Here is a 25,314-nt window from a genome sequence, read left to right as displayed (position 1 = left end):
GGGGGCCACGGTTTGAACCCCCATCCAGGTGAATCTGACATGGCGACCCTCCCAAAGAACGGCACCCCCCCCCACCACCACACACACATTACAGTTGAAAATCAACGGTTTGGAATGTGTGTGGGCTGACAAAAGTCCAGCATCCTTAAAATGTGAAGACATGGATCCATGTTCCAGCTTACCTCTACTTAACCTCCAACACACGTTTAACCTTGAACTCTTGAGTTTCTTATATGAAGTGCCTCTGCCCTGGGTTTTCTACGGAATCAAAGAAAACAAAGTACGTGGATATGCTTGTTGCTGGTAACGGGAGATGTGTTTTGTGTGAGACCTATCCTTCCACCCAAATATCTACCCGTCTGTAACCTTCCACCAGGATTTCTAGGTTTTGGGTTAAGTCAGGTATTAGCAATGTTCCACGTGAAATACAGATTCTTTAGTAGGTTCCATGAATACTCAAAGTAGATTTATTTTTAATATTGTTTATAATGCCTTGAACAAATGGAACAGATAAAAGGTCAATTTTCGTGTCAGAGAAGGAAGTAACAAGTCCAAAAGACAGGGTTTATGTCGCAGGGAAAATCTCCTTAGTGGGCCAACTTCATTAATGAACAGTCTATTTGGCTTTCCCTAGCACACCCAGATGGTTCAGCGGAATTAAGCACTTTAAGACTTGGCTCTTACAAACACAATAAATAATACTATTTATTGGTTGGGGGGACGAATTCAAGAATGACTGAGCCTCAGCCTCTCCTATGCCTGGTCCTGAGGTTGACGGCTCACATGATATTTGTATGACTGGATGATACTGATTAGGAGGCAATTCTCCATGACCGTATCTGCGTTTCTGTGGGGTCCAGGTTTTCTGAGCAAAGGCTTAGAAAGCTGGAGATAGCGTCTCTCTGAAGTCAGAGAAGTTTAGGGACTGATCTCAGAGCCACCGGCTTACATTCAGGGTGTGGTGAAGCTAGAGCTCTCTCCCCACCCCCGGATGGGTGAGATTTGCTTAACGAGTCCTCTATCTTTTTTTGGAGGGAAGGCTGGCAGAGGTGCCGGCGGGCTATCTAAGTTTCAGGGCTCCTAATTTGGGGGTTCCATTTGGAGGGTGTAACCCTGGTGCTTGTGCCCAGGCTCAGGCCTCACACTCTTCAGAGTTTCTGATTAACCTTACATACTGGCTGGAGCTGTTACGGGTATTAAAAGAGATCATATAAGCACGGAGGGGCTGAAGAGTCATTTCTTTTACCTTCCCTGCTACATACAGTCTGAATGTTTGTCCCCCCCCCCATTCACATGTTGAAATCCTCCCCCCTTCCCGTGAGGATATTAGGAGGGGGAGGTGCTTAGGTGATGGGGCTGAGGCTCTCATGATGGGACTCCTGTTCTTCTACAAGAGACCCCAGAGAGCTCCCCCGCCCCTGCCAGCGTGCGAGGACACCGAGAAGGGGCGTCTGCAGCCCAGCAGAGGTGTCACTGACCTTGACCGGTGGGGCCAGCACCCTGATGTTGGGCTTGCAGCTCCCCCGGCCCGTGAGGGATGCTGTCTGCTGTGGCTGGAGCGCCCGGGGACCACGCGATGCCCGGGGAGAAACTAATAGTAGCTGCCGCCGATTGGGCTTGAGTCCCGGGCAGGCAACACGGTGAGGCCCCCAAACCACGACCCAGCTTTTTTCCTAGATGAGGACACTAAGGTTCAGAGAGTTGAACCAGTGCATTCAGTCACTGGAATTGTCAGTTGCAAACCAGGAATTCATTTCAGGCCCTGGGGAGGCAGACCCCGGCCAGTCGCCACCCAGGGCTCCGAGGATCCCCAGTTTGCCCGCATTTTGATAGCACAGGGCCCGACAAATGCCAAGATGGCAAAAGAACGGGACTAACTGTTACATGACACCTTATTTAGTCATTTATTTTCTTTTGTTCGCATGGGCATTTCCTTACCTCCAATCTAATCTACGAAGTTAATGGGGGTGTAAATCCCTTCGAATCACCATCTGCAGCCTTCCCTACTGCATGATGCCATTAACATGGTAATGGATAATTCCAACTGGAGTCTGTTAAAAATTCCCCAGGGCCCTCGCAAAGCGACCAACGCTCCTGACCGACTATGTGCCGTTGGAAAATCAACTTGCTCTGACAAAGTGGTATAATAAGCCCCCTGTATTTGAGGGTTAGGAAAACATGGTTTAAACGGCCCAGGTCAAAGCTGGGAGGGAGAGAGAGAGATAGAGTGGAAAAGAAAAAGAAAGAGAAAGAGAGAACACGAAACAGAAAGGAAGAGAGAGAGGGAGAGTGCCCAGGAAGGGAAAGGAAAGGAAAGGAAAGGAAAGGAAAGAAAGAAAGAAAAAGAAAGATAGAAAGGCAGACAGGGGCGCCTGGGTGGCTCAGTCGTTAAGCGTCTGCCTTCGGCTCGGGTCGTGATCCCAGGGTCCTGGGATCGAGCCCCGCATCGAGCCCCGCGTCGGGCTCCCTGCTCCGCGGGAAGCCTGCTTCTCCCTCTCCCGCTCCCCCTGCCTGTGTTCCCTCTCTCGCTGTGTCTCTCTCTGTCAAATAAATAAATAAATAAAATCTTTAAAAAAGAAAGAAGGAAGGAAAGGCAGACAGGCAGGAAGGCAGGAAGGATGCAGGGAGGGAGTGACAAGAGAGTAAATGAGTAGAGCCAGGGAAATTTTATATTGATTGAGGATTTGAGGAAGTGGACCGGGGGACAGCAAATTAGGAAATGCATAACGCATAGAGAATGTGCTTTCTGGAGCAGTCCGAGATCAAAGATCCCACGCAAGGGCCTGGAATCCATAAGTTTATTTTTAGTGCCAAAAAATGTTTCAGAGAAGCTGCAGAAAAGCCTTCAAAGTTTTCTTTTAGGATCACATTTACCCCCAAAAGAAATTGGCAAAGCGTTATCCATAAAGCCGGGCAGGATTTCTTCTAGACTCCTACTTTGCCAGAAGATTCTTCTTTGGTCAAGTAACACCCAGTATGAAGAGAAAATGGGTGCTAGGGAAAGAAATGTGGGCAGAAGTTCTTGAAAAATAGCCCGAGCAGAGGAAGACACTGAGTGACTGGGAGTTACAGGGACCTGATGGCTTTTAATATTTGAGGTTCAAAAAGAAAACTATCGTGAGAAAGAAAGTAGGTGGTTTTTGCTTGTTTGTTTTGCCTTCCCGCATTGCCTTGGGGACCCGGAGCACTAGGAGGTGCCGATCCCTATTGTCTCTGTGTTTCTCATACATTGTGAGGAGATCTGCTATGTTAAACAGCTCATCTGAATTGCAGACAAGAGGTTTTGCAGATGCCAATCGGATCTGGCATCTAAAACTCCAGGTCATGGGCGCCTGGGTGGCTCAGTTGGTTAAGCCACTGCCTTCGGCTCAGGTCATGATCCTGGAGTCCCAGGATCGAGTCCCGCATCGGGCTCCCTGCTCGGCAGGGAGTCTGCTTCTCCCTCTGACCCTCTCCCCTCTCATGTGCTCTCTCTCTCTCTCTCATTCTTTCTCTCAAATAAATAAATAAATAAAATCTTTAAAAAAAAATAAATAAAACTCCAGGTCATATTTACATGGAGTCTTGGGTTCAAGATAACTTTCTTTGCATATAGTATGGTAAAAATAATGACGGAGAGTAGTGCTGTGGTGGTGTTGGCTAGGTTATCTCCCCAGGACATTACCCCAGCTTTCAGACTGTCAAGGTATGAATGAGCAAGAGACTTCCTCGGGTTGTCCAGAAGGCGAGGCGTGGCACTTCCTGTTTCTTAGCGAGAGGTCCTGAGTCTTACCACCTTTTGGCAGTGTATGAGTTTCTTAATGCTGCTGTAACAAATACCATTGTCTTAGTGGCTCAGTACAACACAGATTTATTATCTTCCAGTTCTGGAGGTCAGAAGTCTAGAAATAGGTCCACAGGGCTGCATTCCTTCTGGAGGCCGTATGGGAGATTTTGTTTCTTCACCTTTCCCGGCTTCTAGAGGTGGCTCACATTCCTTGGCTCATGGCCCCTCCCTCCATCTTCCTTCCTCTCTGAACTCTGATTCTATCCTCATACCTCCCCCCCACTCCCACTGCACAAGGACCCTCGTGATTATAATCCAGGATAAATCTCCCCATGTTAAGTGTCAACTTGACTTCTTGATCACATCCTTACACATCTTGATCACATCTTGATCACAACCTTAACTTCTTGATCACATCTACAAAATCCCTTTTGCCATGTAGGGTAAGAGAGAGGTTCAGAAGTTTAGGGTGTGGAATATCTTTAGGGTCATTATTCAGCCTACCATATGCAATCTTGACACAGGAGCAGCAAATTAAAATGTAAGGTATTTGAACATATTTGCCAATTAAAACTATATCTATATATGTATTAATGGTCCATATTCCACTTGATGCAAAAACATATATCTTCTTTAGCACTTATTATAGCTGTTTTAACATCACGTGGGCCTTGGTTCTCCAGCTGAAAGAAATATGTAGTCCAGAAAGCAGAGTTGTTATATACTATATTTTCCTAATTTCTTGACCTGCAATTTATTGGCTAAGAAATCCCCGTTCATGTGCCTGGGAGGAAAAATGGTGACAACATCCTTGGTTCTCCCTATTGCCCTGCAGATATCTAAGTATTGACATGCAGATATTCAAATATTGACATGCAGAACTTGGCTCTAGATATTGACATGCATCTAGATTGTGACATACAGAACTTTCCTTAATAGCAATAAAAATTAAGTGGTCACCCATTTTGCTTGGAACTGGATTGGGTGTTTTCCACACATATCTCATTTATTACTTACCAGAACTTTCTGAAGCCTGTATAACTACATTATTTTTGCATATGGGGCAAGTAAGGATCAGAAAGAGTAAGTAACTTGTTCAAGATGAAAAAACTAGTTAGTTGCACTGTTGAGAGCGGTGGTAAATGTGAGGAACTCCTCATTCCCAACACATAAACACACGCGTGTGCACGCACGTGCACGCTCACGCAAACACAACACAGATTATGGAGTTCTTTCATTTGGCTGACACATTTGTAGATATTTGGGCGATTCAAATTTCCCTCATATTTTTTAGAGGCATGTGCAAGATCAGATTGGAATGAGAGCTAACCAGTGGAATTTTGAAAATATGATGCATCTGAGCATGAGATACTTGAAACCTAGTTCGCTTTCATCACTCTCCCCTTTATTTCATTTATTTCATTTCATTTTCGAGTTGGCTCAGGTCTTTTAGCTGAAATGGCTTAATGGTCACTCCTGGTGTGTACATTTGTCACTAAATTTATTTTCTCAGCTATTCTTCACAGGACCTCCCCTCATTGCCTTTCCCTTTTTAACCTACTGAGAAAAGCGCTCTCTCAGAACATCACACCACTGGCCCATATTAAGCATATTGATTTGAAAGAAATAACTAGAAGGTCACAGCAGTTGGGTGACAGTGAACAGTGGTGAGTGGGGGCTCTGCTGGTTAGCATCAGGGCTGGGTTTGTAGTCTTAGGTCTTATTCAACTCAAAGCCCAGGGGTCATCAATAACAATGATGAGGATAAAATGGCCTCAAAGCATCGGGAGGGCAAAGGGGTAGGGCCTGTTGGATGAGTGGTTTCAAAGCCCCAGGAAAATGAACTGATAATCCCTAGGGGATTGCGCCCATGGAGGGCAATTCTGAGAGAGGTTTCCAGGCTTCCTTTCAGATAGGCTGCCGGGGGAGGAAGGAAAGAGGCTCGAGATGGAGGGAGGAGAGGTGGAGTAGGGGTGCTGGCGTAAAGGAAAATGCTCTTAGGTATTGGATCAGCATTCCACATGCATCATAAATGGACTTGTGTGTCTGTTCATGAGTGTCCTCCTGCTTGCACGGTCCTTCGAGTGCACTGTTGTTTGACCTTCAGCATATTTGCACATTAGCTCCAATTTCATTTAAAATACAACCAAATGTGGGCTAAGAGGGTCTACACATCATCTCCTGTTAACTTCCAGAGACCAGCTCTTAGTCCAAGTCGCCATGAGAACCAAGGCCATGTGATCTCCAAGTCCTACTTGGAGATTAGGCCAAAGTCTTGTAATGAATCTTCAAATACTGATTTATATTCTTGTTCATCTTGTGCAAACACACACACACAAAATATCCTCCTAGGCCCTTCCCTGACATTGTAGAGAAAGGAGCACCGTACTTGGAGTCAAATTATGTGGGGCCAACATACGACATTCTACTTCCTGGTCATGGAACATCCCTGAACCTCAGTATCTTCATCATTAAAATGGTGAAAATAATATCTATCAGGAAGCACTGTTATAAAAATCAAATGCAATTGGTGTGAAGGCTCTTAATAAAGTATTTAGTGAAATACAGATATAAATTTTTATTATTACTTCAGGAAGGAACTAGGCAGTTTTGGGGACCTACAACATTAAAAGTAATTAGTGTGGGGAGAGTCCCTAAGATGGTAAAGGGACAGGTACATGGGGAACAATAAGAAACCATAGAATTGTTTTAGATCCATAAAAAGCCGCAGGGGTATCCCACAAGTTGCGGATAAGAAGATTGAGGCATTAAATTTTACCAGGCCCAACACACCATGGGTGACAACACTGATTTTAGAAGCCAGGTCCTCTGATTCCCAGTCGAATGCTTGCTCTGTGATAAGACAGAGTTTCAAAGGATTAACAAAAAGTGTCTTAAACTATCCTCTTAATATACCTACAGATGTTCATCTGTACCACATTGCTTTTTTAATTGATACGGTGCATGTCTCATACTTCCTCATCATTCACAACCTCACGGCCCCTTAGACTGCGAGTTCCTTAAGAAGTGTGTCCACTGTAATATGGTGTACACGTTAGCTTCAACACAGTTCCATGATTATAGCTGGAATTCAAATAAAATTCGCTCAATGAACTAATCTATTGGTTCCCATTTCTTAGGAATGCCTTCTGAGCATATAACCCTTTAGCTCTTGTCTTTTTTACAAAGCTTTACCTTAAAGTGAATGGTTATTTATTAAAGGGTTTGCTTATATGACCATCTGTAGATATATTAAGAGGATACCTGTTCTTTTGTCATCTCAGGGACTCTCTCCACACTACTTTTTTTTTTTTTTAATATGGACCGCTTCACAAATTCGCATGTTATCCTTGCGCAGGGGCCATGCTAATCTCTTTTAGTATATGTGCTGCCAAAGCGAGCCCCACACTACTTACTTTTAATGTTATAGGTCTCCTCACTTAATGAGACCTTGGAGGACCAGCAGGGCTTTCACCATGAGAGCTGGCAGGTGAGAGGGGCCCATCACATGCAGATGGAAGAGTTGCCTGGCTGGGGAGAGCAAGCAGAGCAGCTGGGTTTTTACTGGGGCATTCTGGGAGGTAAGGAAAATAAACACAGTAATTCAAAGCATATTCCATCAAGTAGTCTGGATGGGCGAACCACATTTAAGATACTTTCTATTATCACTATTTGTATTTGCTATTACACATTGAAAGTCTTTTAGAAAATGTATATTATGACTGTGATAGACTGCCACAAATAGATAGATAGCCACAAATTTTGAGTGCCTGACATTTTTGTCCATCTTCCTTTTTCTGGTTCCTTTGAGAATCTTCTCTCTTCCATATGGTCCCTCACAGGGGAGGAAGCATAAGCCAAGTTTGGCCAATCATGGTACATTACACTAGACATGGTGATTGGTTTCAAGATGAGCCTGGGGACCATACCAGACCAATCAGAGTCATTTTCAAGCAGAGATCTTCGGAAAGATCAACGTTTGCCCTTGAGTTTGCTAGAACAGAAGGATGTAAATCTTGACCGGCACTTAGAGGGTGACAGAGATTCTCTCCTGAGCAAACTGTAGTTAGGCTCCCCTGAGCCCTCTTCTCGACTAGGCCTCAACCTTGGCCTTCCATGTCCACCCTGTCCTTGCTGGGCCTGCACAGCCCAGGTTTAGCAAGAATCCGGCTAAGTCGGTTTATGGAGAATCCCTGCCCCCACCTGGTATCTGACCAAGTTCCTCATCCCCCATGTTGTTGTTTAAGTCCTTGACCTGCCTTTGGCAAGAATCCCTCTACCCTTGATGTCTTCTCTGAGTAGTTTTCCATCCACTGCCCCACTCACCCTGCTCTTTGGCTATAAATCCCCACAGTCCTTGTATTTGGAATTGAGCCCAATCTCTGTCCCCGATTATGATAGTGTTGACTCCATTGCATTCTGACACTTTAACAAGTGTCAGAATAATTCTTTTTTTTTTTTAAGATTTTATTTATTTATTTGACACAGAGAGACAGAGAGAGCTTTCACAAGCAGGGGGAGCAGCAGACAGAGGGAGAGGGAGAAGCAGGCCTCCCCGCTGAGCAGGGAGCCCGATGCGGGACTCGGTCCCAGGACCCTGGGATCATGACCTGAGCCGAAGGCAGACGCTTAACCGACTGAGCCACCCAGGTGTCCCCAGAATAATTCTTTAACAGAGGCTAACAGAACTCATCAGAGCTGAGAGATGGGGAGGCAAAGCACTGACCACTTTTGAGACCAAGTGCCTAAAGCCAGAAACATCCATGGACCTTCCAGTTATGTGAGCCAGTTACCTCCTTTTTCCTTAACTACGATGGTGTTGAGGTTCTCTCACTTGCCATGGAAAAGGCTCCAATAAATGCAGCAAGTCCTTATTGCTTTGAGGAAACCTGACATAGACTAACTGGGTACAGTGGTATTAAAGTTAAAAATCCAAGACAGCCCAGATTTTTCCCCTGCCTCCTCTCCCAATGGCAATGGGAATGAGAGTAGGTATTTCTTGTGGATATTTTATTCTTTCCAAAATTAACATTTGTAAAACATCTGTTGTAAGGCAAACACCACACTAGTTTTATATAAGCTATTTTATTTAATTCTACCTCTCAAAGAAGTCCTTGTTATACCTAATACTCAGATAAAGCGACAGAGGTCCAATGTGTTTTAACAAACCTTGGAATGTCTACCACCAAATCACATATTCTTTCTCCCACACCTCTCGAGATGCACTTTGATAAGGACCTTTTTTTCTTGACAAAGAACGTTGTTTCTTTTTGGTTCTACTTTATAAAAATTGTGGTGAAAATGTACCAACCATTTTACATTGTTTGTTGGTTAGTTTCTTTACACTCAAGCAAATGTGCTAGAAAAGAATGACACAATCTTAAGTTTACCATACTTAGTTTCTGTGCGTTCTTTAGCTACAATATAATATTTACCTAATAGTGTGAAGGGAAGCCTCAGTGGACGTAGACACTAAACACTCCCTGGAAAACTCTATGAGGCCACTAGGGTTTTACCGCTTCAGTGTAGTGGTATAGAAGCAGCCCTGGGTTATAGACATTTGGGCATCCCAAGGACAGCACTTTACAGCTGTCCCATGAAAGCACTTTGAAATTTCTCTCTTTTTTTTAAGATTTTATTTATTTATTTGAGAGAGAGAGTGAGCAAGAGAGAGAGAGAGAAGGAGCAGGGGGGAGGGGCGGAGGGAGCGGGAAAATCAGACTCCACACTGGGCAGGGAGCCCAATATGGGGCTCGATCTTGGGACTCCGGGATCATGACATGAATGACAGCAGATGCGTAACGGACCGAGCCACCCAGGTGTCCCACTTCGACTAACTTTCAAACTGGACAAACAAGGTTTCTGTTTCAGAGTTTTGGGTTTTTTGTTTTTGTTTTTGTTTTTAAACAAAAGTCTTTTTGATTCAGCTGGAAAGGAGACAGCAACCATTGTGATACCTTCATGAAACTCCTGGAATCCTCAAGCAGTAAGTTGTACAATAGGATAACAAAATTATGTTCCCAATCTTAAACCAGAAAGGAGTACTTTTAATCTAGCTGGGTTTCTAAAAAAAAAAAAAAAGAAAAAAAAGAATAATTCATTTTCCTTTGAGCCAACATGTCTTTAAAAATAGTTCTTTCATATTTTTCCTCTAGGAGAAAAAAAGTTCGTATGTATTACCTCACAAGAAAGCTATATTCTTCTTGTTTTCATAAGTAATAGCTACATAAAAAGCATAATCTACCATTGTTGTTAGTGTTGCCAGATAGTCTGACTTGAGACTGTGAGTGAAACATTCTTCAGATGACAGCATAGCTTGTTAAACCTCGGAGGAGGTCTTCTAGTTTATTCCGGAAGGGCTGAATGCAGCATTTAGCACGGTGCCTCACATGTGTGACCCACTCAATAAATGAACAAGGGAGACTCCAGTAAATTGTGGATTCGGATAGAGAAAAAGCAACAGAGAGCTACATCAGAAAGACTTACATGATGACTGCAATCCCAAGGTATAATTTCAAGCACACAGTATCACAAGATCTGGCAACATTAACTCATCTGGGGCACTGAGTGGGTTGTTATTTACAACTGTTTCTGGTTTCTTGAAAAACAAAGCAAAACAAATCAAATCAAAACAATCCTCACCCATAGCAGGCTTTTGCAATCATAAATATTTTCCAATAATGTGGTGTTGAAGTTGTGAATTAGAAATGTAATATTCAAAGCGGTTTACATTGCTCTCTTTCCTTCCCTTTCCCCTCTACCCCATTCCATCCTTTGCAAAATCAAAAAGTATATAAGTACATTTCAAGCATGTTTCAGTGTGCATCGATCCTGGGGATAAACCAAGGGTCCATTAATCACTCCAATATGCAGTTCTAACATGAAACAAGAACCAAATCCCCCTCCCTTTTTTTTAAAAAAACAGACTTACTTAAATTTTTAGAGCAGTTTTAGGTTCACAGCGAAATTGGGTGGAAAGTACAGAGAGTTCCCATATCTCCCTGCTTCCACACCTGCACGGCCTCCCCTGTTATCAACAACCCCCCGCCCCCGACCCAGAGTGGGACATTTGTTACAATTGATGAATCTACACTGACACATCATTATCACCCAGAGTCCATAGTTTACATTAGGGTTCAAGCTTGGTGTTGTACATGCTATGATTTTGACAAATATATAATGACATGTATCCAACTTTATAATAACATACAGACTAGTTTCACTGCCCTAAAGATCTCCTGTGCTCCAACTATTATCCCCCCCTCTCCCACTAGCCTCCAGAAACCACTGATCTTTTTACTGTCTTCCCAGTTTTGTGGAATGTCTTATAGTTAGAGAAAAGTCCTTTTAAAAGTACATCAGAAGTGTCAATAATAAATACAATTGTCTTACAAGTACATTTAAAACCAAAATTCATTTCTACTTCTCCGCTTGCTAAAAGTTACAATCATATTGGAGGGGTTAGCCACGTTTTGGGGGAGGGGTATTAAGTCTTAAACCCTCATTTTTGCTTCCAAAATCGAGACCAAATTCGTTTAGAAATGAATGCCTAGATTAAGCACGTAAGATTTTTTAATAAGGGAAAAATCAATTAATGTGATTAAATAAGAGGTTGAAGGAGAAGTATTATATAATCACGTCAATAGATGCATAAAAAGCCTTTTTAATAAAATTCAGTATTCATAGTAAAAAATCTTGGTAAACAAGGATTAGAACAAAATTTCCTTAGTGTTTTGTAAAGAATGTTTATAGAGATTATAGTAAATTTCACACATGATGATATGTTAAATGTATTCCTTTTAAAATCACGTGTAAGAAACTTTCTTGCTGGGGTGCCTGGGTGGCTCAGTCAGTTAAGCGTCTGCCTTCGGCTCAGGTCGTGATCCCAGGGTCCTGGGATCGAGCTCTGCATCAGGCTCTGTGCTCGGCGGGGAGCCTGCTTCTCCCTCTCCCACTGCCTGCCTGTCTGCCTACTTGTGCTCTCTCTCTCCCTCTGTCAAATAAATAAATAAAATATTTTTTTTTTAAAAAAGAGAGAGTTTCTTGCTGTCAGTAGTTCTATTCATCATGTACTAGAGATACTAGCCAGCAAAATTATCATAGGAATTGAAAGGGAAGAAAAGAGAACTCTTATTATTCACATATAATATGGTTATCTATGTAGAAAACTCCAGATCATTATGGATAAATGTTTGGAATTGCTGAATATAAAATAAACACACAGAGGCATCCGGCTGGCTCACTTGATGGAGCATGTGCCTCTCGATCTTGGGGCTGTGAGTTTGAGACCCCCGTTGAGTTGTACAGATCACTTAAAAAAATTAAAAGAAATAAACACACAAAATCAACTGTCTCATTTCGCTAGTCACAAACAGAAAAGGAAAGAAAGGAAAATAGTACAACAGCATCAAAAACTTAAAGTATTGAGGAATAATTTCCACTGAGTTTTCTGGAAATAATTACAAAGACTTGTTGAATGTCATTGAAGATTACTAAAATGGAGAGTCATACCATAATCATAGAAATGAACACATGTATCAGTTATCTCTTGCTGCACAACCAATTACCCCACACTTCGTGGTGCCAAATGACAAAGGTTTGTATCTCACAGTTCCTGTAGGTCAGGTCTGCAGGCGCAGCTTAGCTGGGTGGTTCTGGCTTGAAGTCTTCGTGAGGTTGCAGTCAAGAAGTCAGCTGGGGATGCAGTGATCTGAGAGCTTGACTGGGGCTGGGAGACCCTCTTCCAAGCTCACTCACATGGCTGTTGGCTGAGGGCCTCACTTCCTCACCACATGGGTCTTTCCACATGGCAACCCAGTGGCTGGCCTCCCCCAGAGTGAGAGGTCGAAAAGAGAGAGTCTCTGAAGTCATGCACTGTCACTTCTGCTTTTTTCTGTTTATTGGAAACAAGTCACTAAGTCAAGCCCACACTCAAGAAGAGGAGAATTCATTTCTATCTTTTGAAGGGAATGCCAAAGAGTTTTTGGACATATTTTAAACCACAATGTTCAATATTATAAAGATATCAGTTGTCTACCATTTGACCAATAGGTTTAATGGATCCTTTTGCCTTGTTTTTGTTTATATTTTTTCTTAACAATTAGGTTTATAAGAATTTTTTAATTAAAGTATAGTTGACACACAATGTTACACTACATAAGAATCATAAAAATTTTAATATTTAGCAAAACTAAATAACATTTATACAAATATAGGTGATTAAAAACTATAAGCAGAAATGATACAAAAATCAGGATAAGATTTACCTCTAGAGCAGTGGTTCTCAACCAGGGGCAATTTCGGCTCCCAGGGGGCACTTGGCAATATCTGGAGACATTTTTGGTTTTCGTGTCTGGGGAGGTGGGTAGAAGCCAGGGACGTTAATGAACATTCTACAATGCACAGGACAGGCTCCTAGAGGAAAGAATTATCTGGTTCTAAGTATCAGTGTAGTGCTAAGATTGAGAAACCTCAGGAAAGGGAGTGGGTTTGGGATGGGACACGTAGGGGACAAAGTCATGGTAATGTTCATTTCCTGGAATTCTTTCCGTAATGCAAACGCAGGAATACATCTTATAATGATTTAAGAGACATACATAGCATTAATGTTCTTTTGAGTTTTCTCAGTAATTAATAAACACAATAAAAAAGAAAAATCGTTGAATCAACAGACCTTTGGACTCGTTGGGCCCGGATGGCTGGGACTGAACTTCCTGTTTTGAACCATCGGATAAATGGCGACACCATATAATGCTACATGTTTTCTTTTTCCTAAGATAAAAGCCTGCGCAGAGCATCTCCCTAGACCCTTGGCATTTTATCGAGAAGGAAAACAGCCCCTCAACATTAATTATATTGTGAAGACGACCTTAAATGCAGACTGCATTGACGAACCCTGACAAATCCCTTCACTTGGTGATTTGTAAGTCACTGTCCTTTCAAATCCCCGTGGCCATAAGTCATTGCTCCACCTCCTCATAGGGAGGGTCAGAAAAGTCAATCCGGCAGTAAGGCAGAGACCTTTTAGCACTGGAAACATCAAGTGGGCAGAGGCCTCCGAGATGTCACAGTGAAGGCGCCCCATTAGCTGACTTGGGTACCCTCCCAGAGCTCACTGGCAGAATGAGTCAGCGTCAACCAAGGGACCCTGGGCAGGTGAAAGCTATTCACCAGGAGCCCAAAGCCCAGACCGATCAGAGTCTCAAGGCGGAGGGCCTAGGGCATCTCTAGCCTCATTCTGAACTCCCACATAAGTTCGTGGTTACCCTCGGCTTTAAATGAATGAAAATCAAGTCTTCCGTGATTAAAAACAAATGCTATATTTGGGACCATGGTTGCAGAGAGCTGAAGCCTGCTATGTGTATCTTATACCAGAATGAACTGGAGGAGACAGAATAAGAGATGGAATTTAAGGAAACATGTGATGTTTTTTACTTTTAGATTATGCTCTGATTTTCCCCTTAACATGTAGTTGAATTTCACACATGATAACAATATTTTTCCTTGCAGCAGAATGAGCCTCTTATGAAAGGGGGTTTGCACCTTATTTTGTCTTCCCTATGTCTAAAAATTATACATAAAAACCCCAAATATGAGCAATTCACCTAAACTCTGCCAACCCTTTGTGTTTTTAAATAGCCAACCAGGAGGCAGTGGGACTACTCGAATCTTAAAATTGTGTAATGACCCCCATTACGGAAATTTGAAATGCTGTCCAATCTGAGAGGGCCCTCTCTTTTTTTTTTTTTATGGCCCAACGCTAGCTTTGGGCACAGAAGGATGACATGTTGTGAGTCCAAAGGTTGAGCCAAAACCACCTCAACAAAAGACGGACTTTGCTCAGCGTGTCTCCCACTTTAAACCTCTGCCCTTCTCAGCAGCTGTAGCCTGCATCTTAACATGATTCTTCTCCAGGATTTCAGCAGAGTTTTGGAAAGCCAAATATATAAAAGGTTTATAAATATTTTATAAATACATAAAAGATTAAAAAGAGGGAAGGATTTCTTTCGGAGGCAGCCATAAAGCTTGGGAAAGTTCTTGGGTTGTAGAATGATGGAGATTCAAGAGGTCTCCACCCTGGATCTGAAGGATAGGAAGGTGGCGGAAGGAAACGCTGGCGTCGGGAGGGCTCTGTCTCACCAGCTATCTCCCTGCGTGCTCCCGGACCTTTCTCGGCCTCTCTCTCCCTCCGGTCCCCTAGTTTGCGAGACGAGACTTTCAGGCCCGGGAATCTCTGGGATACCTTCCATGGCCAGCCCTCTACGATTCTAACAGCTAAGGATGTTTCATCTGCCGGAATATTCTCTCTCCCACTTCTCCTGTATCGTAAGGTCCCCGTGAAACTGTACACATCGTATCTACCAAGTCACTGCCTCGAAAGGGGGCCGAGTTAGGGGGCCAGCGTGCGTGAGATGCTGCAATGAGCCGGGGCACATCTCGGCGCGGGGCCGCTGCACTCCGAGACCAGGAGGGGTGATGCAGATGCAGGAGGGGGGCCGGTTCGTCCCTCCTTCAGGTTTAAGGGCGGGTCGGTGCACACGGGAGATGAGCAGGACGGTGTCTCCCGGGCCTCTTGGGGGAGAGACGAGAGCCAGCGTGCCCCTGTGCTGGCACGGGACGGACACCCGCTCCGCGCGGGTTTGCGGTTCGCGTCAAGCAGGCACAGCTCAACTGCATCCTTGCTCACGATGGGCTGCAGGGCAGGCTGCCCCCAAATATGCCACTTTGGCCTATTGATTGTTTTGAATTTAGTTACACGAGAAACAGCGGGCGCAAGGACTCTCTGACCTCCTCTGTGCCCTGGAAGCAGGACCTAAGTGTCCCCCGGGAAGGTGCCCGCCCTGTCCCGGGAGGAAGGGAGACAGCCTTCTTGCCAGAGATGGGGAAGTCAAGGCCGAGAAGGCCGTGTAAGCAAACCGGCTGCTTCTTCGCTACTTCGCTACCCCAAGCCCCAACTTTTGTCAGTTCTTCACAGATTTATGGTTTCTTTGTCTAAAAGGCGTAAAAGCTGCCAGCTTTGCTACTTCTTGGAGTCTCCTATTTCTACGGGGTCCCATACGCACACAGTTACATTTGTTTTTCTCCTGTTAATCTGTCTTCTGTCGATTTCATTATTAGACCAGCCAAAGAACCCAGAAGGGAAGAAGGGAAAACTTTCCTGCCTCTACACTCAATTGTATTAGGTATCTACTGCCACGCAAAAATATCGCCACGGGCTCAGTAGCCTAAAGCAGCGCACATTTACTACCTCGTGGCTCAGCTTAGCGGGGGCCTCTGCAAGGCTGCTGTGGGGCGTTGGCCACGGTGGCCGTCTTAGCTGAGGCTCTGGGTCCCCTTCCCAGCTCCTGCATTGGGTTCCTGGCAGGTGTCAGACCGAGGCTGCATTTTCTCCCCGGGCAGTTGGAGGCGGGAATCGTGGGGGTCACCCTAGAGGGTGTCTGCCACACCAGCCACCCCTAGGTTGCTCTAATTAATTAATTAGTTCACTTGACTGGGCATTAACCATAGCTTGACCCTGTGCTGGGTATTGGCGCATGCACAAAACAAAACAACAACAACAACAAAGCCATGGTCTCTACCTACATGAGTGGGGTGCTGGCTTCCTCCCCCAGTTCAGTCCTGCTCTCCTGTGCGTGGCTCTTCATCCTGGCACAGGGAGCTGGGCCTAAGCCTGGGTTCGGGGCTTCCTTCCGCCTGGGGCTTCTGGGCTGTCTGGGGGTGCCCTGGCCTCAGAGTGTGGTCGCCCGGTGACCTCCCAAGCTTGCAGTTCCTCCTGTTTGCCGCTGTGGTTGGCCGGCTTCTGCTCAGTGCTGACTTCCATCCCGGCAGCCAGAGAGCCCTCCCCAACAGCTGCCCAGCTGCTTTCTCGTCACTCCCCCAGAACCTCTGCTGGGGGGGTGGTCAGGGTGGGGGCCTGGGGACACCGGAGTGGCTTTTGAGATTTCTCTAGACTCAGTCCACCCTCGTGAGTCACCCCTGTCTTGGGTTAGGATCCCCACAGGTGGAGCCAGAGATGAGGATTCATCTGGGGGTGACTTTGCGGAAAAGCTCACCATAGGGCAGAGGGGACGTGGGCCTGGGCTAGGGGGACCAGTGAGGGAGTCGTATTCCGACAGGCTTCCTGGAGCGAAGCTCTGAGCCAGCTCTGGAGCCTTTATACCTCAGAGGAGTTACAATCAGGGGAAGGGACCCAGGGCGTTCTCTTCCTCTACCCGTGAGTCACTGGGGAAGGGCTGCCCCAAGGTGATGTGGATTCTCCCGCACTCCCCTCTTTCCTTTCTCCGGGCTGAGCAGCTTCCAGTGGTCTTAGAGCTACTTTTCGACAAAGAGAGGTGTGCTGCTTGTGAGTAAAAAGACTTGGAGAGCTGGTGCATACAGAGCTTGCCGAGAAGTCCCAGGAGATTCCGGCAGAGCGCTGATAGCATCACCCTGATAAGATCGTGGGCCTTCTGTTTTCTGCCTGAACTCTGACCGATGCCTGCCTACAAATCAATTGCCCAATTTTGCTTGTCCCTCCAAAAATGTCTTTAAATTTCCCCTATGTATGAGTTCTCGCTTATTCTTTAGACCAACCTCAGCCCTGTTGACATTTGGGGCCAGATAATTCTTCATGGTGGGAGCTGTTCTGTGCATTTGTGATATTGCAATTTATAAGAAATGAATATATTTGGTCATTCAGGTGACCAAAATGTGTTTCTCATGTATTTGGTCTTCATCCATGGTTCCTGTTCCCCAAACCCTCGGCGTTTCCTGAGCCGTAAGAGCAAAGGGACCATCTCTTGTTGTATTTGCTCTCTTGTCTTCGGTTCCCCAAATCCCTCCCGGGCCACAGAGGTGTAATGAGTGTCTTGCTATTCATAACAGGCCCCTTTCCACCACGACTGTGTTTATGTTAGCGAGCTGACTTTTGGAAAGCCCCTAAGGATAAGGGTTTCTTGTCGGGGGGAGCCGACCAACGTGATTAGAGGACCTTTCGGTCCCACCCCCTGACTTCCGGGGCGGGGAGAGGGGCTGCAGGTTCACCACCGGCCAATGATTTCAACAGTCGCACCTGTGTGATGAAACCTCCACAAAAACCCAAAAGGAGGGGGCTCAGAGAGCTTCCAGATCGGGGAACCAGAACACTCTTATGTGCCACTGGGCCTGACCCCAAAGCTCCACAAGGAAAGAAGTTCCTCTGCTCAGGACCTCACCCTATGTAACTCTTAATATGGCTATTGACTCGTGTCCTTTAAAATCCTTTGTAATAAATTGGTAATCTAGCGAGTGAATGGGTTTCCTGAGTTCTGTGAGCCATTCTGGCAAATAAATGGAATCCAAGGAAGGGGGCATGGAAACCTCTGATTTATAGCCAGTTGGTCAGAAGTATGGGTAAACACCTGGGTGTGTGAGTGGCATCTGAAATGGAGGGCCGTCTTGCGGGACTGGGCCCCTTGCCTGTGGATCTGATGCTGTCTCCGGGTAGGTAGGGTCAGAACTGCGTTGAATTCTCAGACACTGAGAATTGCTTGTTGCTCTGGGGAAGCCTACACACACACACAGGAATTGGACTCGGGCCCAGGAACCCCAAGGGGAGGGATGAAGAGGTGGAGCACAGAGGATTTTTAGGGCAATAAAAATACTCTCTAGGATCCTATAATCATGGATACATGTCATTATACATGTGTCCAAACCCCTGGAATGGACCACCCCCAGAGTGAACCCTAAGGTTCGCCCTGGAAGCCTAGCCGAACCTGGGCTCCGTGTCTCTTGCATGGCTCTGTAAGCGATCGGGTGGGAGGCAGGACTTCAGGTTTCCCCACCTCCACTATTGAACTGGAAACTTCCTGGGGGTACACCTTGTCTGTCTCAACCAGTGCCCATAACGGCTTTCAAAAAAGGTAAAAAAATAATAATAATAATGATAAGGGAAAGTGCTCCCATTAAGAACAATTTTAATCAGAATCATCTGTTCAGTCATGTTATACAACTAGATAACTTGGATGTCTGCTGGTGAGCAGCGACTTCTTTTTTTTTAAAGATTGTATTTATTTATTTGAGAGAGAGAGAGGGAGCACGAGCGGGAGGAGGGGCAGAGGCAGAAGCATACTCCCCGCTGAGCAGGGAGCCCGATGCGGGGCTCGATCCCAGGACCCTGAGATCATGACCCGAGCCAAAGGCAGATGCTTAACCGACTGAGCCACCCAGGTGTCCCAAGAAACAGCTTCTGAAACAGAAAGACAAGGCTCTACACCCCTCAAGTCTCCACCAGTTACTAAAAGCAAGGACAGTCCACCCCCTGCCTCGAGGGACAGCAAATGGTGGACACCTGGAAGGGGGGCACCCAGCTGCCTCTATGCTGACAACTAGAAGCAGCAGCTATTTAAAGATAACGCAGAGTGGGGCCTTCTTAACTCCAGTCTATAATTATGAGGTTTTTTACTGTGGTCTCTGCCTCTTCCCACAATGTACATCTCCCGCAGAGAGAGGAAAGAGACGTGGCAACATTTCACCCTCCCTGGCGACACATAAGATTGGCCACTCCGACAAGACCAAAGTTGAGATCCACGCTTTTATTTGGCCAAGTAGTGTAGAATGTGAATTTTTATGTGTATTATAATCTTCCAAATCTTACATATTCTTTTGACAGTAGAGATGTGTTGTAAATCAGCATCTAAACTCTGCGGCTTTATAAATCACAGAATTACTTAATGAATTTCCATAATAATTTCCACTTCCAAAAACAGTGCTTCCTGCGACTAGAAGTGGATGAAATGATTGCTTCTTTTTTTCTTCCTCTCTCCTTCCTTCTCCTCTCCCCCGTTTGACATTCTTATCTTCTTATTTGACAAGACTGATTTTGTTTCTCTGAACTGGATGTTTATATTTTTGCCCACAGAATGCTAAGATCACAGATTTCAACCAACTAAGACAAAATGCCAACTTACCTGTTTGATGAAGGTAGGGTGGTGGGAGGGGAAGCCGCCATCAGTCAAACACCTGCGTGTAGTTTCAGCCCAAACTAATCCACCTCCCAAATGCATCCAGGAAGTAGTGATTGGTTCTCATAGCTCTAAGCGTTAGCAAGAATGGTCCTGGAGATTCCTTTAGGTAACTTTTCTAGTGTCTTCTTGTAATGCATCCAAGGATTTCAAAATGACTATAAAAAACACGAAGGCATAAAAGAAAGACACCAAACAATTTTGGAGCCCAGTGTAATCCACTCAAAAACAGGACTAGCCAAAGCCCATGCAGGCGGCTCGGAGAGGGGGCTGTGTTTGCCTTGCGTGGAGGGAGGGCACAGACCCGGGAGTTGGGGTGGGGGGAATGGGCAGGGCTCTGCCTCCGGGTGCTCACAGCCCTTGCTCTTCTGTGTCCAGCTCCCCGAGGGCGCACAGATCTGGGTTTTCTCTCCCTGTGTTTCACGTGTTTTGCTTCCTGTTTTTACACACTTCAGTAGTCACCTGTGCAGAAGGGTGGTCAGGGGACTCCATTTACATAGTTTCAAATCATTCCCAGTAAGGGCCTCCTCTGTCTCTATCCAGGGTAAAGCGGTTGCTGAATTTTTCACTTTTCAAACATGCTGCCGTGGATTACAAACAGCTTATATCACCTCAGTTTCTTTTGCTAGAAAATAATCTTTTTAAAAAATAAATGATGTTAAAAAATGTTTTTAGAATTTCTGACTAAGAGCAGTTTCCAAAGTGTTTCACTTGGCATTGAATTATATGGGGGTGCATCTTTTTATCGTTCCTGCAGAAACTCTTTGAAAATTTTTATTTGTAAAATTATTGGAAAGACTTTGTTGAGGTTCTGATATAAGGCAGGCATTGCATCCATCAGCAGTGGGGTTCCAAGAGAGGAGCACAACACTGTCCCTGTCTTCTAGTGCTTTCTTATCCATTAGGGGAGTCAGAAATATAAATGCCCTTTAGCACCATAGGGAGCTCGAGTGCAGGGACTAGGGCTTTAGAGCTCAAGCAACGTCTCTTAAATATCCTTACAAATGTCCTTACATGTCCTTACAAATCAGGCTTGAGTGGACAAAAAATTGTCAAACATAAAGATACCACCAAAATAACAGTCTAAAGTTTGGAGAATGGGCCCCAAGGAAGCACAAAGGAGACAAAAACAAAAACAAAAACAAAAACAAAACAGTAGGAAGAAGGGAAGATGTTGAAAACTCAGACATTTACTTCCTTGAGGCAGAGAGTCGGACCTAATGGCTGTTCTCTCAGAAAGTTCCATTGGCATATCCACCATCACATCCCTAGTCTGAATTATGGTCCTGACCATGTTCGCTCCTCCAGAGAAAGGCCAATTTTTCATTTGGGATAAATGAGCCTCAAGTGTGAATTGATTAGCCCACTACGGTCTATAAGGCAGCCGCTGGATTCGCAGAGCCTCGGTCAAGTAATGTGCTGGTGCAAATAAATAAGGATTTGTTTCCACACCCCCTATCAGCCCGACTCGGTGGGGATCCCAACACTGAGTTAATTACCCCACTCATAAAACTAAGTGTCCATGTGTCCCCCGCGCTGCCTTGGTCGTATCTCCATTGCCTTTCATCGCTCGATGAAATTACTACAGTATTCGTGGCCGGTGGGTGGAAAGTCGCAATGTTTGCAATTCTTATTTCCAGAACATTGTCATCCCCCCAACTTTGATAAAGCCCAACATGCGTATTCTTTTTTAGCACATTTTCTCGGATTCGCTTGAAAACCAGGCAGAGCAGTGAGGTTAAAGACTCAAATCCCCAACGTTGCAAGCAAATAGAAACCATTTCCTTAATAGAAAAAGTTCAAGAAAAGTGAATCCCTTTTCTTCATTTTTTTTTTTTCTTGGAGGCTGCACCTTTATAAATGGCTTGGCCAGATGCCCTTTAAATTAATAGCATACCGAGAGAAGTCTCTTCTGTGGAAGAAAATTTCATCACCGTCAAATGTGACTTAGAGTTCCCATTTTTTTCTGAAGTATGCATAATTGAATTTCCAAAGAGTCGGTTTTGGAGGTGCAGGGTGGGGTGAGATGGGGGTGCCCTTAACGTGGACTGGGGCCCGGGGCTGCTGAGGAGGGGCCCTCCTCACCTTCAGCCCGCACGGGGTGGGGGTGGGGGTGGATCTGCCGCCCCATCACACTTGTTGAGGCCTCCAGTCAATTCTGGATGGACGGTTCTTACTTCATGTTTAAGCTGCTTTAGTCTCATTTCTAGGCGCCCAATTGTTCTTGTCTCTTCCAGGCAATCTTTGAGGTAAACACCTGGTGTTTTATTTGAAGAGCTAGAACCTGAGCCCTCTTAGTCTCTGCGTTTGGGCTTTGCAGCTGGGAAGCATGTTTGCTCACGTTGCGTTTTTACCATCCAGGAAATCCTCCGGGGAATTCGGGGGGACATGTGGTACCTTTGAAGTACCACAAGCAATTTTCTCTTTCCTACTTTCCTCCGTGTTTTGTTACATTATTTTAATTGATGTATTTTGTCTGATGTATTATATTAGGAGCGCTTGAAGGATGATGTGTTTAGCATACAATGTCTCTTATGATTCCATTTCTTTGCAGAAGCACAACGTCTCAGTTTTGACTCTGCTTGCTACCCCCGGCGCTGGGTTACAAGACACAAAACAACGCTTTGCGTGTCGTGCAGGAAAAATCACTCAGACACCCCATCTCTCACGTTCCTGCCCCAGAGCTGGAAATTCATCACTCAAATTTGTTTCAAGTTTAAAAACTCTAATATTTATGGCCCATATTTCCTCCCTTTATGAGTCCTGCATGTCTAGTTAAGGCTTTGATGATAGAAATTTCTATATACATTAGTATACAAATGTAACATGTGGGTAGAAACAGAACTCTTACTATTTAATGAGGGAAAGGCACCCCAGCTCTGATCAAATGGACCTGATTAGCATGTGAGTTAAGTCCAAGAAAGGTAAAGACAAATACCAATCCAGCTAATTTGCGTCTTTACATTGGCTTAAATTCCATTTAATCGTAATTCCTTGAAGAAATGTCCAGAAATAACTGTAGGATTCTCTCTGCCTTGTGACTTGCTCCAGAGAAGAAAGATGAGAACGGCCCCATTTGCCACTAATATTTAAGTCCCGCCAATTCACAGAGTCCCTGGAAGGAATCTTGAGAATACAAACACACATTTATTTAAAGCCATCAGATTTTGATCTGAGAGAACAGCAAATACTATTGTAGAAATAATGTGTACAAGTGTAAATAAAACCGTCCTGGCCATTTGGCATTTCTTTTGGAATTTCTGAGAGTTGCTTTTTTTTTTTTTTTTTGCACGTGATACATGGCCGCCCCACCCTTTTCCCACTTCCCTTTTCCTTTAATATTTAAATTATGTTTAAATGAATCTAGAAACATGCATCCTCCATAAAAGCTTCAAATAATGAATTTATGATGGTCTTCTCTCTGCTTAAGTGATCAGGGAATCTCTGACCTTTGAAAAGGTGGAATGGTTTTTGCTGTGTTAAGCGAAGTGCAAGCAAGAGGCCCAATCAGCCAATTTATGTTTGATTTTATCTCAAGCATGTCAGAGTTATTCATCCAATCCAGATTAGGGTGAAAGAGTGGCAGAGAATTGTTGAAATTGGAACAAATAAGAGTTGTTTTCAGGCTGAAAGGTTCACAAAGTCCATAAAGAATTCTTATGTATATTTTCTCACAATGAATGGGATTCACAATTTGTGCAATAGGTTGCCATGAAGTGTAGTTTGGACCGCACAGCATAGAAGGTTCTGGAATTCATGAGATGTGACGGCAAGTGGGTAGTTTTATGTTTACCAGGCTGAAAAATGGCCAATTCCCAGCTTGTGTTCTGACAATAGGTGTGTCTGACTCCATCGTTTAGGGTTTTAAATCTACACATTTAAGGGAAATACTAGTCCTATGAGAAAATATAAAAGTTCTGATTTACCAAAGTTTGATTTACCATAGAAATCCTCTGCTGTATTATTTGCTGTAAAACCTAAGTCCTCTTAGGACCCAATGAGTCATTTGGCGCCTTCTTCAGAATTTTCTAGAAGGAAGTATTGGATTGGGGACCCTTTTCTGCAGCTCAGAATTAATCATCTCTTGAGCCCCACTGGTCTTCTCAGCTCCCCAGCCCGCTCTAGCCCCAGCCTGCCCTTCTGTTGTCAAGAAGCAGAACCATTTTGGGGCGCCTGGGTGGCTCGGGCAGTTAAGCGTCTGACTCTTGATTTCGGCTCAGCTCATGGTCTCAGGGCTGTGAGGTGGAGTCCCATGTCCCGGGCTTGACATCTGTAAGCATCAACTGCCAAAGCTATTGGTTGCAGGTTGTGTGTCTGGGAGGTCCCACAAGAGCAAAATAAAGAACCGACCAGTCAGAGTCACTGGTGGGGGGAAAGGAAGCTAGTGTGGTAGTATGATTCATGCTGACCCGAGCTGTGTTTTTGTGGGAAGCCCATTTTCTTCCTTTGCCCTCTGCTAGTGCATTAGCCCTGACCCTCTGCCCAGTATGTTACGGCAGAGGGTCAAAGTTCCTGTAGTTGCAAGCATGCTGATGACTTTTTATCAATGAGTTTGTCTTTGGCCAAAACTGTTGTAAGGGTAAAGTATTTTTGTTCTGTTAAAGAGATACAAGTCTATTCTTGATTTCGCCAAAGGCAGTTCAATTTTTCAATGACTTTAAAACACAGTTCTTAAATAACTGAAAAGAGGTTAACTTTTTAACAAATAACTTTCAGCCTGCTCCTACAACCAGCATATCAGTCAAAATAGGGCTGAATTCGCCCATGTCCTCTTTCCAGGGGAACTTGGAGTCTAGAAAGGCCCATTTCTGCAGGGGTGTGATGGAGAAAATACAGGGAATAATTGGTTCCATTCATTTTTAAATTCCTTATAAAACCATGAGGAATTAATTCATATTCAAAGAGAACTGAACAAAGCCTCAGAGAAAGCCATTGTGTTTTCAGAGTTTAGAGGGGGGAAGGGGGAGAGGTAACTCTTTAGCAGTGATGAGTAGAGGTTTTCATGGCAAGTTCATTCATGAGAATTTCATGTATCGCCCAGCAATCCCCAAGCCTGGAGAAAGATCACCATCTCAGGATTCACGTATTTTGTCTTATGAACACAACCCACACAAACGTGTATATACATGTGATGTTCAAGTACATTTACCTCTGTGAGTTTCAATCCTGGTTGTGCATCAGAGTCACTTCCGGGAATGACTGAGTCGGATAGAATCCGCTGGGCTGCAGTATCAAATGGTCCCCAAATCTCATGGCTTATTACAGCAAAGACTTCGTTCTCGTTCACAATGTGTATTCATGGGGCCTCACCCATGGCTCTGCCCCCTCTTGTGTTCACTGTGACACCAAGGTGACAGAGCAACCTCTAGTTGGATCACTGTTGGTTGTCATGACAGAGAGAAAAGAGAGAGCCTGCTCAAGTTCATGGGCCAGGGCGAGTCACGGGGCGAGTCACAATAGCCGCTCTGTGAAGTACACTTCTCCCCAGGGAGCCACGGAAAATCTTTGTGAATCTCTCACGGAGACATTTCAGGGATACAAATGCCTTTTGACTTCAGATCTGTTTTA

At 44.7% G+C, this 25,314-nt stretch overlaps 1 long non-coding RNA gene and 1 pseudogene across 2 annotated transcripts; both read right to left on the bottom strand.

The window, feature by feature from the left end:
- Positions 1-7,079: 7,079 nt before the first annotated feature.
- On the bottom strand, positions 7,080-7,170 carry LOC112813004 (U6 spliceosomal RNA; annotated as a pseudogene).
- A 1,684-nt stretch (positions 7,171-8,854) lies between these two features.
- Positions 8,855-25,023, bottom strand: LOC141374329 (uncharacterized). Of its 2 annotated transcripts, XR_012381107.1 has the most exons (4): positions 24,896-25,023; positions 19,693-19,904; positions 13,033-13,118; positions 8,855-12,659 (listed from the first exon to the last, which is right to left on the bottom strand). It is a non-coding gene; the product is annotated as an uncharacterized lncRNA (long non-coding RNA). The 2 variants fall into 2 exon arrangements; XR_012381106.1 differs by lacking the exon at positions 24,896-25,023 and having other exon boundaries at positions 19,693-20,087.
- Between the last annotated feature and the right edge of the window lie 291 nt (positions 25,024-25,314).

The sequence above is a fragment of the Callorhinus ursinus genome, unplaced genomic scaffold (assembly GCF_003265705.2).
Source record: "Callorhinus ursinus isolate GAN/ISIS: 27379988/994484 unplaced genomic scaffold, GSC_fseal_2.0 scaffold16, whole genome shotgun sequence".
NCBI lineage: Eukaryota > Metazoa > Chordata > Mammalia > Carnivora > Otariidae > Callorhinus > Callorhinus ursinus.
The sequence above is the reverse complement of the archived record's forward strand: the minus strand, read 5'-3'. Positions and strand labels throughout refer to the sequence as shown.